Source organism: Microtus oregoni, unplaced genomic scaffold, assembly GCF_018167655.1.
Source record: "Microtus oregoni isolate MIOR12 unplaced genomic scaffold, Mior012 000069F_ref0000032, whole genome shotgun sequence".
Classification (NCBI taxonomy): domain Eukaryota; kingdom Metazoa; phylum Chordata; class Mammalia; order Rodentia; family Cricetidae; genus Microtus; species Microtus oregoni.
In genome coordinates, this window is record NW_024543976.1 from 7,111,876 (window position 1) to 7,124,282 (window position 12,407).

Genomic DNA, 12,407 nt, shown 5'->3' on the forward strand with positions numbered 1-12,407 from the left:
GAAAACAATTTCAAAATTTCTCAAGCTCTGTAATATTTCACATAGCAAACAATGAGCTCTATGTTGCCTTGTGTGTCTTCTTGATCTGCTTCACATAGGATAGGCTTAGCCCTCTAGGCTCTTTGAATATATGTTGTCTTAAAACAACAAAGCAAAAAAAGCAAACAACAAGACAGGAGGAGAAGGGGAGGGAGAGGAGGAAGAAGAGGAAGGGAACGGAAAGGAGGAGGAGGATAAAAAGGAGAACGGGGAGGAGGAAGGGGAGAGGGAGGAAGTGGTCCTCTGAGGCATAGCTTCAGACAAAGCTTGTGACAAAGCTTTTCCCAGCATCCTCTTCTACCCTCAGCTCTGAGTAAAACTTTCTGAATCTCTTTTTCAATAGCAGGAAGCTATGCTTCAGGCCCATCTATTCTGTGTACCTCTTCCAAGTTGGCAAACTGGCTTGGATTCCAGCTCCTTTAGTGTGTAACCTACGGCAAGCACTTTGTCCCTGGTAGCCTCATCTATGTAGAAGTGAACATGGAGGTGCTTCAGAGGACTAAACAAAGGAAGTCATTCAACAGCTTCCACAGTGACGGCTACAGGTTGACAGAGCCGTGAACGCTACTGCGTTTTGTTTCTCCTTCCCCACGTGTCTCCTCACTGGCACTTCCATACGGCTGGCACATATGGATTGCATCCACAGATGAGCGTGTCCTGTTCGAGTAGAAGGAGGTTCAGAAGAGATCGCCAATGGAATTTTTAAGGGAATGGTCTACACGGGCCTCAGATTCCCCAGGGGCATCCTGAGACCCATGACCTCCTCTGACCAAGGAAATTCTACTACTATCAAGTTTGCATAATGGAATTTTTTGGTAAGATTTTATTTTGGAAATGTAAAACTGATACCCCGATTCCTCCTCCCACCACTTTAAAACAGAGTTTGAAATGATGTTTGAACCAATTCTTCATCTTACTGATGAGGAAAATGAGACCTGGAGAGATTAGAGACGGAAGCCTTTGCCTTCTGCCTTCTACCCACTAAGTTCCTGGACCATTGCCCTTCCTCAAGATGTCCTTCCGACCTCGTTAAGGACATTTGGCAGACTCTGGTTGGCTTTATTCAGTAAGAATTCACTAAGTTTAAGTATCCCCTTCACAACTGTTTAGCACCAAAGCCTCCTAGGAATGCTGGCACAATTCTTACTATGGTATTGGTGTTTGCAAAGATTCTGTCTCATTATCCAATGGATTCAAATGTCAAAAAGCAAGCAAATTATAGCATATATATTTTAAGAGAACTAATCAAGTTGTACATAAACACATTATTAAAGATTCAAACAATATAGCAGACCTATGATGAATCAAACCCAGAAGTGTTTCTCCACCTCTTACTCTTACCCTGAGTGATGCCAACTCAGTTCCTACTCACCTGTGGAGCCAATTAACTACTGCAACTTCAACACACAAGCTTCCAGGCATGACTTCATGTGTCTCAAAACACTCATATATTGTTTCTGTTTTCCTTATATAAATAAAACCAAACTCCAATAACAGTTTGTAATAGGATTTGTTTCTTGTGAAAAGTATACCTCCTTTACCTTGTTTCTCAATGTGAATGTCGCACTAATAATAGGCAAGCAGTCTCATTCCTTTTTTATTTTTTATTTTTTTTTATTTTTTTATTTTTTTTGTTTTTTCGAGACAGGATTTCTCTGTGTTGCTTTGTTGCCTTTCCGGGAAGTAGTTCTTGTTGACCAGGCTGGCCTCAAACTCACAGAGATCCTCCTGCTTCTGCCTCCCGAGTGCTGGGATTAAAGGTGTGCGCCACCACTGCCCAGCATCTTTCCTATTTTTTAATGGTAAAAATAGGTTTGCAATGTTTTTTTTTTTTTTTGTCTAGCACAGGTTTGTATGTAATACATTTAAAAGTGTATCATTTGCTAGGTATGGTTGTGTACAACTACAGTATGAGCACCATGCAATATTATCTAGCTTGTGGGATGTCGAGGCAGGAGGATCATGAATCTAAGGCTACCAGAGAGATGAAAAAAGGTGTGTGTGTGTGTGTTTGTGTATGTGTGTGCACACATGTGAGTATTTTATTTTTGAGTAAATGTCTAGAGCATTATGATTTAGATCTGAAATGTTCACGAAGGTGCATGAGGCAAAGACTTGGTTGCCAGCCATTTTTCCATTAGGGAAGTGATTGGCTCACAAGGACTGCAATCTAGCTGATGAATTAATTTATTGATGAAGTCATATTTTGATGGCATTTTGGGAAGTGGCAGAAGTGAGGAGGTGCCTTTGACGGGTCCACTTTGCCCTTTCTCCCTTTCCCTCTCTCTCTCTCTCTCTTGCTTCCTGGTCACAGAAGGCAACCAGCTTTGCCCCCACTCCCCAACTCTCTGCCATGATTTTATGCATCACCACAGTAATGGAGCCCATGGGCAGAAACTCCTGAAGTTGACCCAATGGATGGTGTGATGTGGGTTACTGTTTCTGTGTGATTATTTCTGGACCGAGAGGCCAGAATGACCAAGCAGCCCTCCTCCAACAGTGGTGCATGCCTTTAATTTCAGCAATTGGAAGGCAGAGGCAGGTGGATCTCTGAGTTTCAACACAGCCTCGTCTACAGAGCAAGACCCAGGACAGCCAGGGATACACAAAGAAACCTTGTGTTGAAAAACCAAAACCAAAGTCAAAAGGGAAAGAAAAGGAAAGAAGAAAAGAAATCTTTTCACCCATGTCCTATGTTTTTCTAAGAGATTTTGTTTCAGCGACGACAAATTAATCCACTTGTAAATTCTACAGTAAACTGAAACCTGGCACATATAGACAGACTGACCTTTAACCCCTGTACAATTTGTGTTCCTGTGGCTGCTGTTGCATTTCTTCCGCTTTTACTGAATTAAAATTGTTTTAATTTTTAATATTTTCAACCAGGAACTATACAACATGATTTATTATTTTGTAAGTCTTTATTGATAGTATTAACTATTCTGTAAGTGTTATTTCCATATGCAGGTTTGAAAGACCCTACAGACCCCCTCCCCAAAATCCGCAGCTAGCATGCTCCCGGGGGAATGTCCTGTTTGTTTTAAACAAATCTCCGGATCAGCAGCCAGCCTGCTCCCGTTAGAACATCCCAGGTGCCTGAGAGAACAGGAGATAGAGATAGGAAGACTGCAAGGCAAGATGTCAATAAGATAGGATGTCAACAAAGCAGGTTAGCTATAAGATAGGAACAGGATGATTGTTGCCAGGCATCCATGCTGAGAGAGGAAACCTTTCATGCCCCCCGCCGCATTCCGATAACCACACTTTTGCTTCTGTAAACTTGCTTCTTGCTGACACCCATGCTGAGAGGGGAAACCATTCATGCCCCCGCCTCATTCCCGTCAATCGATAACCACGCTTTTGCTTCTGTAAACTTGCTTTTTGCTCTTCCCTATAAAAAGCCCGCCCTCCAGTTGGCAGGTGCGCAAATCTTCCGAGAGATCTTGCTGCCCACAGGTACCTGTGTCTACTCAATAAACCTCTTGCGATTTGCATCCGTGCGGTCTCGGCCTGTTCCTTGGCGTTGGGGAGGTCTCCTCCAGAAAAGAGGTCCTCGTTGAGGGTCTTTCAGGTTGTATATGGTTATATGTGTGTTCTGTAAATGGTATGTGTCTTAGTTAAAGTTTCTACCGCTATGATGAAACACCATGACCAAAAGCAAGCTGGGGAGGAAATAGCTTATTTGGCTGACACTTCCAAATCACTATTTATCATTGGAGGAAACCAGGACAGGAGCTCAAACAGACAGGGACCTGGAGGCAGGAACTGATACAGAGGCCACAGAGGACTACTGCTTACTGGCTTGCTCCTCTGGCACCATCCTCCCCCATCAATCACCAATTAAGAAAATGCCCTTCAGGCTTGCCTACAGCCCTATCTTAGAGAGGCGTTTCTCAACAGAAGCACCCTCCTCTCTGATGACTCTGGCTTGTGTCAAGTTGATATAAAACTAGCCAGTACGGTATGTTTTTGTTGTTGTTTGTATTGTTTATTCGAGACAGAGTTGTTTTGTGTGTGTGTGTGTGTGTGTGTGTGTGTGTGACAGCTTGACTGTCCTGGAACTCACTTTGTAGACAAAACTAGCCTCAAACTTGCAGACAGCTGCCTGCCTCAGCCTCCTGAGTACTAGGATTATAGGTGTGTGCCACCCCCTCACAGTATGTTTATGTTATTACATATTTTATATTGAATTATCTTTGCTTACTGATTTATGACTATTCCATTATTTTATATTTTTAGTATCAGAATTAAACTCAGGACCTTGTATATGTTAAGTACGTACTGAGCTATACCACTGATCCTTTCTTGTTTCAAATTTTGATCACTTTTATATATAGCTAAAGAATAAATCTACTTATTTGGCACATATCAAACCTGCCGCCTAGTTATCTTTCCACTCAACCACCTATCCAGACCCCTCTTCCTGTGGGCCTTTTGGCTAATGTTTTAAAAATGTACTTACTGCCATTTATAGGGCTCAGGAGGGAGTAGAAAGAAAAATAGGTGATTAATTGTGGCTTGGTAATTAAATTCACCTCTAAATCAAGATACCTTAGAGTATGAAAGACATTATTATTATATTGAAAAATATAGCCTGGAAATGTATCATTACACGACTAATCAACCATAGAAGTTACTTTGCTTAAATTGCAAAAGTTTTTTGGTACTTTAACAGTAGCTTTATGTTTTATATTTATACACTATTGTAAGAATATTCTCTATTCTAATGTGTCTGTTTTTCCCTAATAAATTTTGTATTACTAGTATTACTTTCGTATATCTCTTTGTTAGTTTGTCTTTACACTGAGTTGCATTTGTTACAGAACCAACACTGTTCAGAAATATGATGTACATAGGATTTGCACATTATTGACAACAATGACATTATTAAAAAATATCTATTCCATTTGAAAATATCAATTTTTTTCTTTATACAGGCCTTGCATAGTTTTCTGGCTTTTTGAAAATGACTTTATACTGTTTTACACTGATGTAAATGGAATCACTTTCTTTTCTTTATTTTCTTACCCATTGTTATGTTGGGAAGTTTTTAATAATTAGAGCCCCATATCAGATTTTTTCATGTTTTGTAGTTATTCATAGCTGTAAACTTGACACAGACCTAGATGTACCTGGGAAGAGGGAAGCTCCGTTGAGAAATTATCTATCAGAACGATCTATGGCCATGTCTGAGGGGCATTTTCCTTTCTTATCCTTTTTTATTGTGAGATTATAATAAAATTACATCATTTCTCCCTTCCCTTTCTTCCCTCCAAACCGCTCTATATACCTTCTCCTGTTCTCTTTCGAATTCAAAGACTATTTTTCATTAATTGTTGTTACATGCATATACTTATATCTACAGCTATAGATATATAAATATATATAGAGAGAGATACACACATGTTTCTATATTACTAAATGTAACCTGCTCAGTCTATATAATGTTATGACTATGTATGGTTTTGGAGCTTATCATCTAGTATTAGATGACCATTAGTGCTCTTCCCTGGGGAAGACAATATTTCCAACTCTCAGGTTCCTGTAGTTGGTTGCCTGTAGTTCTTTGTGTAGGGTTTCTCTGTCCCCCTTAGCAAGTCTATTGTTATCCTTGTTCAGTTCACGTTTAGACAGCCATGGTAATGAGACTTTATGGGTATAACCACTTATGTTACTGGGAGACACAATCTCCCAGCAAACTTCCTGATCCTCTGGCTCTTACAATCTCTCTGCCCCCTTTTCCACAATGTTCCCTGAGCCTTGGGTGTGCCAGTTGTTTTGTCAATGCATCTATTGGGACTGGCTTCACAATTCTGTATTTTGAATGGTTGTCGGACATTTTCTTAATTGCTAATTGGCATAAGAAGGTCCAGTCCACTGTGGGCAGAGGCAGCCCTAGGCAGGTAGGCCTGTGTGTTTAAGAAGGCTAGAATTTCTCTGTGGTCTTTGCTTCTGCTCATTTCTCCAAGTTGCTGCCTTGAGTTCCTGCACTGGCTTCCCTTAATGGCAGACTGTAAGCTGTAAGACAAAATAAACCACCAGGCAGCAGTGGCACACACCTTTAATCCCAGCCTTGGGGGAGACGGAGGCAGGCAGAGCTCTGTGAGTTCAAGGCCAACAAGTTCCAGGTCTGGCTCCAGAGCTACAGATGAGAAACCCTGTCTTGAAAAAAAAAAAAAAACAACCAAAAAAGAAACTATTGGTCAGTATTTTATCATAGGAACTTTCTGCAAACTAAAACAATAATATTTGTGTAGGAAATACTATGTGGATGATGGCTTTTTTTTCTCAAAGTGGGCTACAATAACATCTCTTATTTCATGTAGTTTTTGTGTGTACGTGTGTTTCTGGAGGAATGAGCTCAGGGCCTCATGCATGTATGACAAGTACTTTACCACTGAGTTGTATTACTCTGCTACTCCTCCAAGAGAGCCCTTCCATTGAATCTGGTTCAGAAACTCCTGGCAATAGGACACAGCAGAGTCATACCAAGCGAGAGCTGAGCCAATTCTCAGGTTCTGGTTTCTTGAGATACTTCTCCCTTGGATGCTGCCTTTTAGAATGCTTCTCAGAGAGGGAATTCCAGGTTCTGAGACCCACAAAGGACAGAGAAGAACCACATGTAGGTGGTCTGGCTATCAACCTACCTGAGCATTCTGGCTCTCCTTGAAGGCACAAGACATTTGAGTAAAGAAATCATCAAAAGATTATAATACAGTAGTTCTCAACCTGTGGGGCTGAAGCCCTTTGCAGTTTCCAATCAGCTATTCCACAATCGGAATTCCACATTACGGTTCAAAACAGAAGCAAAATTACAGTTATGAAGTAGCAACGCAATAATTTTAAGAGTAGGGATCACCACAACATGAGGAACTGTATTAAAGGGTCGCAGCGTTAGGAGGGTTGAGAACCACTGTTAATCCCAGTTGTTTTAGTTAAATGCAGCCATTTGTCACGGCTGAGGCCCTAGAGGAGAGATAGGCCTATACTGTGTCCGGTCAGGTTTCCAGATAGTCTATCGGAATCCAAAAGCATTGCTGGCTGTTAGTCATGCACTATCAAGTAAACAGAATACTCTTCACTGAATGCAGCAAATAAGGGGTCCTACCACCTCTGCCATGGATTAGCTTCAAGTCCTTCCTCTATCAGCTAAGTTGATTGGTGTTAAGTGCCCCTCTTTGCAACACAGGAGAGTATATTATCTACGCTTTGAAAACATTAGGCACTGGTGAGAAGCAATTGAGAACGGCGATTTGGAAGGAAGTGAGACAGAAGTAACTGTTACCTTTAGCAAAACGGGCCACACAGTCTGCAGGAAAGGTGAACCTGGCCCCCTGGAACGTATGCTGTATCTCCAGGACATGGAAAGACCTCCCCGCTTTCAATAAACGACTAGAATTTCTTCTAAGGAAGACCAGGTCTGTGTGGCACCTTTCAGAGCTGAGGAGATACAGACATATCAGGTGTGACTAAGCCAAACTTGAAACTGCTCCAGAGATTCTGGATGACCTTTGTTGATGGTTTTTTTTTTTTTTCCCGTACCAAAACTAATGAAAAACCATGTGGAGGCCTCATTACAGGAAATCTGTTCTCAAAAATTGAATAAAACTTAGGACTTTGAAAAAGCGTTATTTTATTTCCCTATTCTTTGAGAAGTTCTTACATGTCTACAACGTATTTGATAATGCCTTCCTAACCCAACTTCTCTCAGATACCTCACCCTCTCCTTCCCAACTTCTTACCCTCTTTTTCCCGTCTTTATAACCCACTAAGTTCAATGTTGACGCATCCGGGCAGCCTGAGCAACCCACGAGAAGCCACACACCTAAGAGCAGCCGCAAATCATGAGTAGCTCTCAGATCGATGACCCTTCCCTTTCTTGCTGAGTGTGCCAGGCTAGATCTAGCAATGGTCTTGTGCAGCTATCTACAACTGCTGTGAGCTCTGAATATGACCGACCTCTCTGTCATGTCCAGAAGGCGCTGTTTGCTCCTGCTTTTCCAGACCTCTGACTCCCACCATCTCTCTACCTCTTCCTCTGTGATGCTCCTTCAGCCTTGGAGGAAAAAGCTGATAAAAGTTGTTCTGTTTGGAGACTGAGCACCCCACAGACATATATTTTCAGCACAGTGACTGAACTTAAAAGTTTTTTACTCCCCTTGGAAGGAAGGATTCAGGCTTGAAGGTGCCTTATCCTTCAATGCCGAGCAGAACATCAGGTGTTTTGGTAGCTGTGGCTCATTTATTGCTATTCGTGTCTTCTTCCTTCACTTCGGGAAGGTGACCTTATAATCTGGGCCGAATCCTGTGCTCTACTGATCCCATCCATACCAACACTGATGGTCCACCAGTCTACAAAGTCCCTGGACCATCAGGAAACCATTTGGCAGACAAAGCATTGCTCTGTGATCTCCTATTAGCTCCTGAAGCTAACAAAGAAAGCCCTTGCTTTCTTTAAAAAGCGCTTGCCTTTTAGAACTTTCCAGAAAGAGAAGTTTCCAAGGACAAGCTCTATCTCTTAGGCTTGGCTATTTAAAATAATTACTGTAATATCTGTGTTTTCCTTTCTCCCATTATCCTTTATTTGTGTATAGTAGAGGATAATAAGCCTCGGGACCACTTTGTGGTCAGGCAAACAAGGCTCTCAATTGAGGTTGTTGTTCAATTAGAGTTTGGATAAATTAGAGCCAGGTAGCTCACATTAGAACCTTCCAGTTTCAACTAAATGCAATATATTACTCTGGACACTTCAGGGAACAACTGGTCACAGCCCCAACCACAGATCTGTGTACTGAAGGACCTGCTGCTTTTACCTATATTGAGTTCAATTCAATTTGTGTGAGAGAATACATAGTATGCATATGAACTCAAAGATTTAATAAAAAATATTATTTAAAAAATGAGCTGATATGTTCCAGTACTGGCGGTGTACCAAGTCAGAGGCCTTGAGCCAGACCAATGACTCATTGCAAAGAACATTTGCAAGCAAAGCTGAGTGGACAAGAGGCACACTGCATGACACACTGCAGCTCCCAATGCACTAAGGTGGATGCAGAGGTGATGGGGAGGTTGGAACGATGGAGGAGCAATGTGGTGACTGTTGTTTGTTTGTTTTGTTTTTAATTCATATATTAAAATTTTCTTTTGTGGAGGATGCTGTGAGGGCGAGGGATGAATAGGGACTGATTGGGAAATTAAGAGGATTGGGAGGCCTTGATGTGAAATTCCCCAAGAATCAATAAAAAATTATGTTAAATAAAATGAACTGAAACAATCTCCCAAGGAGCACATACCCACCCTGGGTGTGCTTTGTTTTCTGCGACTTGGCTTTTAAAATTCCACATCTGTGTTCTTAGGTGTGTCTTTCTTTCTTCAGAGTATGTCTCTTTTGTTCTAATCCTCATGCTCAAGACTATGTTAATATCTTTAATAAAATCTCCAACTGTGCTTCAGAAAAATTGCTTTTGAGTTGCTTAATTAGGCTTTGCATAAATTCGTTAAAGAAATTTTAACTTGAGTTTGAGACAAAATTTCCAATAAGTTTTTGCAATGGCCTGAAATGTATTTCTGTATACGGACTTTTTATTTTATTTTTTACTGAAAATAAAGTTATTTTATGTAATATATTCTGATCACACTTTCCTTTCCTTCATCTCCTCCCAGATTCTTCCAACTTCCCAACTCTCTCAACTCTATGCTTTTTTCCCTCTCTCTCAAGAAAACAAGTAGGTAAACAAAACAAACAAGAATAAAGCAAAGTGAAGACATAAACAAAAATTAAGAATGAGCACAAGAAACACACACATTCACCAAAAAAATCCCATAAAAACTCAAAATCAGAAACTATAATGTACAGCAAAGGACAATTACAATGAAGGAATGTTGAATTTCATCAGAACTTTTTTGTACCTAATGAGGTACAGAATGATCAGGGGTTTTTTAACTTTTGGTCTGAGATGAAGCCTACTTGTTGGTCTTTTTTTTTTTTAATGTGTTCCTGGATTCAGTTTGTGTTTTATCAAGAATTTTTGCAACTATATTCATAATGGAAATTGGTCTATAATTTTCTTTATTTATTGAGTCTGTGTGGTTTAGGTATCAGAGTAATTATGGCCTTGTAAAATGCATTAGGCAGTGTTCCTTCTGTTATAGTTTATGAGGTTCATATTTATATTCACATAAAGGAGTTTAATTGGAACTGCTTTATTTTAGCAGTTATTGAAGACTGTAGAATTCTGTTCTGAATTGGTCTGGCCCTGGGCTTTGTTTCATTGGGAGGCTTTTATTTCACTAGAGGCTTGGTGTCTGTTTAAGTTGCTTATCTGATCTTGATTTAACTTGGATAGGTTGTCTACATCAAGACATTTATCCTTTTCTTTTAGTTTCTCCTGTTTGGCAGAGTATAAATTTTTATAGTATGTTCTTATGATTCGCTAGATATCCTTGGTATCTGTTGTGGTGTGCCTACTTTTGTCTCTAATTTTATTAATAATTTGTGTTTTTCTCTGTCATTGAGTTTATTAATTTGACTAAGAATTTATAAAGCTTAAGGATTTTCTTAAACAACAAACTATTTGTTTCATTAATTCTTTGTATTTTTGTTTTTTTTTTCTATTTTATTGATTTCATCTCCAAGTTGATTAGTTCTTGCCATCTACTCCTTCTGGGTGTTACTTTTTCTGTTTGTAGTAGATCTTTCAGGTGTGCTGTTAAACTTGTTAATATGAGATTTCTCCATTTTTTTTTAAATGATGCACTTTGTTCTATGAACTTGCCTCTTGAAACCACGTTCATTATGTCCCATAAAGTTTGGTTATGTTGTGTTTTCATTTTCGATCAATTCAAAAATGTCTTTAATATTCTTCTTAGTTTTAGTCTTGACCAATTTTTCATTCAATAGTGTAAGTTTTTTCAGTTTCCATGAGCTTGTAAGATTTCTATTGTTTCTGTTGCTGATGATGATACCTAGCTTTAGTCCACGGTCATCAAATAGGATGCATGGTGTTATTTCAATTTTCCTGCATGTGTTGAGACATAGTTTGCAACCAAGTATGTGGCCAATTTTGAAGAAAGTTCCATGAACTGCTGAGAAGAAGGTATGCTCTGTTTTGTTTGAGTGAAATGCTCTGTAAATATCTGCTGGATATTTGATTTATGGCATTGTTTAACTCCATCATCTCTCTGTTTAGTTGTTGTCTGGATTAACTGTCTGTTGGTGAGACTGGGGTATTGAAGTCACCCACTATAATGGTATGAGGGTCAATATGTGATTTTAGCTATAGTAGTGTCTTTTTTATGAACTTGAATGCTCTTGTGTTTGGTGTATAAATGTTTAGAATTGTGATATCCTATTGATGAATTTTTCCTCTGATGTGTGTGTAATGTCCTTCCCTATCACTTCTGATAAATTTGTTTTTAAATTTTGTACTTATACAAGACATAATTTTCAAATTAATGTCATAAACTCAAAATATATGTCAACTGTGAGATATATTTAAGAAGTCCTATAAGGTAAAGTATAAAATTCAATTCTTTAGGTGGAAATAAACTCACATTCATTAATATAAAAATTTGCTTTATTCTTATCAAATGATAATATATATATATATATATATATATATATATATACCAAATGATTATTTTAAAATAAACTCTTTTTTTTTTTACTTAAACCTTCCTATCCCCTTTTCTCCTTGTTGGGAGTGGTGTGGGGCAACCAACACAAATGATGTTTGAAAAAGCAATAAAGAAACCTGTTTATGAGCTTCATATATACAGTCATATAAAAGATCTTAATCAGAATTAACTTACACAGGCTCCCTCCGAATGCCACAGGTTGTTAAATAAAAAGGCTAGTGCCAGATAAAGAACATCTCTCCTTGAATTATAAGTCATGGGTGTCCTGAAGATCTCCCAGACAGTATAGTCTGTATTGACATTGCTTTTGCCTGTTGTCCTCCGCCCTTCCCCCCCCCCCCACCCCGTAACTTGTTGGTGAGACCCTATTGCTGAAACACTACACACTTTTAGTTACGGCATATAGAGAGATGAAGTTGATAGTGATCAGGAAGTCTGCTCCCTGCTGACTATCTTTTATAGACTAAAAAGTGATACTAAGCTCCTGGGAGGGAGATGCCATCAATAGTCTTGATGCCGTCATCTGTGAACCTGTAAACTATATCCAAGGTATGCCCATGTGCACAATAGCATCATGGCTGTCACTGGGGTAGCTAGTCATTTTCTGATTAGATTTAGGGCCTGCTTCACAGGCCTGGTACTATAAATCTGGCCAAGAATACTTGAGGAGATGACAGGTCCTAAAGGGTGAGCCTACAGTTTTTCTGGTAAATGGACATAAAATCAATCTG